Here is a 5,667-nt window from a genome sequence, read left to right on the forward strand (position 1 = left end):
GTAAGTTTTAAGGTTTTAAATATTTTTAATGCTATCACCTGCATGTTTACATGATATGCTTTGCAGTACGTGTTTATGTGTCGTTATGTTTTGAGATAAGATACTTTAAAATTTTTATGCATGCTACGATATTAAACGAGAAATTATATAATTTTCATGCATGTTGGTTTTGTGGTGGAATTAGACTTAATAAGAATTTTGCTATTGGGCATTAGGAAAGATTGGAAATGATTTGATTATATTAATGTTTGGGTTAATATTACTGATGTTCTACTTATGGGCCATAAATTATTCTTGAAAATTATGAATGCTTTTGGGACTTGAAAATTTTCTTAGAAATTACTGATGGTTTGTGGTTACTAGTTGAATTAAAATTTTAGGATTTCATATAAGAAATAATGATTCGAAGACTACGACGATATTTTTGGACGTATAAAAATGTAGAATTTATTTAGGATGCCTGCTCTACCTTGTTAGATTTAAGGATTAAATTGCATGAATTGAGAATTTTAAGGACCTAATTGTAATAACCAATAATTTGAGGACCTAACTGCAAAAATAAAATTCTATCGGACTATTTTTGAATTTATCAAATTTTGGGATTAAATTCTGAGTTTCGAGAATTTTAAGATTTAATGAGGCTAAGTCGAATATTCTATGGAGACAATAATGCAAATTTCGAAGAGTTGTATGGCCAAAAATGTAATTTTTCGAGAACTTTAAGGGCCAAATTGCAAATTTTGAAATTTTGAGGATTAAATTCGAATTTTGGAGGAATGCTTGGGTTAAATCAGTAATTTTTGAGGTTATGGGGAATTGATTTTGGGTCTAATAATCTTAAAATCATTGAACTTTATGTTACAAGAATCCAATAAAATAGAATTAGGAACGCCAAGAACTTATGTGTAATTGTTGAATATTCGAAATTAAGGACAAATTGGGTAATATATGAGGAAATTAAGAATTAATGTTGCAATTGATAAGAAACTTGGGGATTAATATAACAGTAAGTGAGAATCGAATGGTTTAAATGACAGGAAATTTTGGTGATTTAGGTTTAAAGGGATATTTAGAACCTTGAGATATCTGGGTTATGATGTTATAAGGAATGGTAATCAAGGTCATTGTAGGATGAATCAATACTGGGTTTGAAAATCTAAGCGTTAATGGAATAATGTCATGGAAAATTTAAGAATTTAGAGTGGTAATAATTTAAGATAAAATTGATCAATTGGTCAAGTTACAAGATTAGACATTAAGTTAACTTATTTTTGGGGATTTAAGGTTTGATGTAGCATATGTATTAATCATGATCTTAGGAGTTAAAATTATATCTTCACTACGGTTAAATTTTTCTAGAAAGTTGGGCATGACTGATGGTTAGGGTATTTGGTAGACGCATGTAAGGGTTGAGGTAGACACCTTGTTTTGAGAAATTTTTGTAAGTCATTAAGATTTGAGTTGCGTAAGCTTGAATTTTAGTTTATGAAATAGGTGTTCGTACGGGGTAAAATAAAACAAAAGAGAATTTGTGGTGTTCAGCATAGGTTACCAATGAATGAATATTAAGATAGAAATCTAAAATCATGATATGAGAATTCTAGAACTATACGAGTTATAAGCGAAGTTGATTTATTAGAGTTATTCTAATGTTATCATGTGATAACTTATTAAGTTTTATACGTTAGGATTATTTAAGCATTGAGGATACGTAAGAATGTGACATTCGTTTCAATGAGGAAAGCCCAAGGGTCTTAGGCCTCTATATTGTAATTGGAAGGGAAATAGTTTAAGTATGTAATTGGGACTTGAAGAGCTTTAATATATAGGTAGAAGATCGATATTGTATAATTGGATTTTATGAATTAACGTTACTCGGGGTTTAAGATTTACAATAATTTTACATCCGAGATGTACTTGTAAATAGTTAAGTTACACAAGTTTGGTGCCGTAAAATGAAGATTCGATTCAAGGATCTTAGACTAATGTTGTTATTGGGTTGAGATAAGGTTTAAATTTTAAGTGTATTACCGAGGATAGTAGTCGGTCAGTAAATTTTGGGGCTAAGAATTCCTAAGTGGAACTGCCTAAATGCTAATATAATAGGTTGATGAACAATATGTGTATTGTATAAGAAAAATAAAGTGCGATAAGTTGGGACATCCCTTGCTAGTATGAGGAATTGCGAGATAAGTCAAAATTCGAGGACATAGAAAATAGAACTAAGTCACCTTAAGTTATGATTCGCAGACGAGGATTTCAGTAGGAAAAATAATTAGGATTGAGGAGACATAATGATAGTTTAACACTTATTTTATCAGAGTAGTGCAGCGGAAGCATTGGATTATTGGGATACTAGAATTAAAAGTCTAAACTTTTGTTTATCGAGGATAAGCGAATTTCGGGGACAAATTTCAATTTAAGGGGGTAGATTGTAACACCCCGAAAATTTGAAAGTCCACGTGAACCACGTGCATGCAAGTTATTAAATTTCTTTGGTATTTTATTAAACTATCTTAAAGCATTAAAAGCATTTTATTTTATTATTTTGTGTTTAATTATTTTTATGCATTTTATGCATAATTCATGTATGATAAGATTTATTCATGAAATTTTAAAAGTTCATGCATTAGGGTTTCTAGGTGCATTTCACGTTCGAACGAGGAACGAAGACCAGATAATTTTCAGGAAAATTATTTTATAACATGATTAAATTTTATTAATTTATCTGAGGTGTTTTTAAGTGTATTTTTCAAAAATGATATTTTTTTGGGTATTTTTACCCGCATGATTTTATTTTTAACGGTACGCAAATTTTATCGAATCGGGAGACTTTTTGAGTGTTCGGCTAATATTTTCAAAATCTTTCCAACACGAAATATATTTCGGGAGTGTGTTTGAATTTAATGTACCTACTTTGAAGCTTGTTGGGCTTAAAACCCTTTTCAAACCTTTAAAATCATATTAGGGCCCATTAATTATTTGTTCAACCATTTAACTATTATATATTAAACCCTTAACCTAAACCTAATCCCACCCCGACACCCCAATTTCAGAATTCATCACCCTCAGTTTAAGAGAAATCACAAGTTGAAGGGCACGGTTCTTGATTGTTCTTCCATCCAATTCTTTCCTGCGCATTCCTCTTCATTCTCCTCGCGATTTTCATCATAAGGCACGCTTGTATCTAGTATTTATCATCATTCACGTCCTATATACACTGAAAATTCATGTTTATGCATGTTCATCACTCAATCTATTCCGTAACTACGTTTTCGGTTAAGTTTTCATGAAACTTGTATATTAGCATGCATGATACTCACGTTCTTTCTGTCTTGTGCAAGGGAGACTGTCGTGTGTTGGTGTTAGGGACCGTTCTTGGTCGGGTAAGTCATGATCTAAGGGCTGGAGTTGAGATCTCGGGAGGAGGGTGCTTGTCATGAACCGTAGAGGCTTTAGAAGATCGGGTTTGATGGGATTGCGCGTTTGGGGTCGGGTCCAATGGGGTAAAGGCCGATCCATACCATGGACTAGACCTTGGCTGGCCTGAGGTAGGTCCTCAATTCGTTCAAACGCCGTTGGAGCCACACGGAAGTCGTTGGTAACCATGGTTCGCTGTCGCGGTCGCGGAGATCGGAACGGATGCTATCGTTCCAGTTACAATGAAATTTCGCGAAACGGTCGTGGAACGGGTATTTTTAAAAAATATTATAAATATATAAAAATTAAAAATTTTGGAAAATATTTAGAAATATGAAAATTAAAATAAATATCATTTAAATAGATTATTTGATGTAAATAAGAAATTAAAATATTTTTAAAATTTTATTAACAATTTATTGAAAACAATTTATATCGTCATTATATTTAAAATATTTCCAATCGTATCAAAAATTAATTATACTATTTTTGTTCTTGTTGCAGCTGTACAAATCCTTCTGTTCTGTGCAGTTTCGCGTGTCCCGTTCCGTTCCGCCGTTAAATCCCCGTTTTCGATATATGAAACGCCGATACAAGCCATCAACCTACACACCCCGGAACCTTGTCAAGGTTGCTTGCGTTCCGGTTCCGGGACGCCCGTTCCGGCCATTCCGTTCCCATTTCGTCCAACCACGACTTCAATCATCTTCTTCTCCATCAACAAAAACAAAATTCATGTCCATATGAAAGTTGAAAATTCGGATTTCACGTTCCGCAAGGCTGTTCCGTTCCGCATCGCCGTTAAATCGCTGCTAAAAAGCCGAAGAACAGCGCTACAAAACACTCACCGATTTGTCCTGGAACTTTGGAACGGCGGCACAGTTCTGGAACGGCCGTTCCAGCCGCGTCGCGGCCGTTCCGGCGAACCATGTTGGTAACCGTGAAGCCGAGGGAGACACGGTTGGGGAAAACTTGGGTTCGTAGCGTTGTGGCCGTGGGGGAGGATGCATGGGGCCGATTGTGTGGTTAAGGTAGGTTCTTTAGGGTCTAATCTAGGTCCATGTTAGGTGGGTTCAGAGCTGGTGCATCGGGCATTAGCTGATGGAGTGAAGTTTGGAAAAGGTGTGCACGAGGTGGTGATTTGTGAGAGGACCGATAGTTTTTGTTCGGTGCTGGAAGCTTCAACCGTGAGTTTAGAGGCTTAATGACATTATTTTAGGAGTATTCTAGTGTTTGTGAATTATGGTAAAAATTTGGGAAAGTTTTAGTTAATTTTCGGTTCGATTCGGGTTAAAACTGGGACCCGGTCCAAGTTTTAAAACGAATCGGTAAAGTTCGGATTTTTGGCTCGAGTTTACGTCTAGGAATGCCTTTAAAATGTTTTGGGTCATTTTAAGGAGTTTGGTAAGCTTCGGGTCAATTTTAGATGTTCAGGGGTGAAATGATAATTTTTAAGTTTCCAGGGGCAAAATGGTCATTTTGCATACGGGATGAGATTTTGGTCCTGACAGCACTCTGAGCACAAATTTATGATATTTTAAATGTTCATGCATCATGATTCACGATTTTTAAGATTTTATGAACATATACTTTACATGCTTGGATTTAAGAAAAATTGCATTGGTGTATGATTTTTATAAGTGATGAAAATGATAATGTTTTGAATGACGGAAATTAGTTGTGACTATTGAAATATATGTAAATGTTTAAGACATATATGTAAATGCTGATGATGAGGCCTAGGCACATGGGATGGGTAATTCTGTCACTGATGTCCGACAGCCGCCAGGTACCGCGGTTCTATGTATGATGGATCCTTCGTAAATGATGATGTATGTTAGTCACCTCTAATGAACTGAATTCACCAATGATGAATGATGAATGATGAATGATGATTAATGATGAGCTGTTTTGACACGTCATGATTTTTCACGACACGTTTATGTTATTAGTCGCAACTGATATTGGACCATCTCCTAAAAATACTGTTGAACAATTAAGAGTCGATGCTATGTATCTATTTGTGAAAAAAATTGGAAAATTCATGAAAAAAAAATCAAAGTTCATTTCACAATCAAAACAACAAGAACAACTTCAAGATATATTCAAATGTTGGTGATATGGATTGTTTTAATTGTGAGAAAAAAGATACTTTATTGTTATGTTCCCTACACCAAAGAAAGATGATCTAAATAAGCATAAAGGTTAGTTAGGATTGAAATAAATAAGAAATATGGTCTCAAGAGG

This window comes from Primulina eburnea, chromosome 4 (assembly GCF_022965805.1).
Source record: "Primulina eburnea isolate SZY01 chromosome 4, ASM2296580v1, whole genome shotgun sequence".
Lineage (NCBI taxonomy): Eukaryota > Viridiplantae > Streptophyta > Magnoliopsida > Lamiales > Gesneriaceae > Primulina > Primulina eburnea.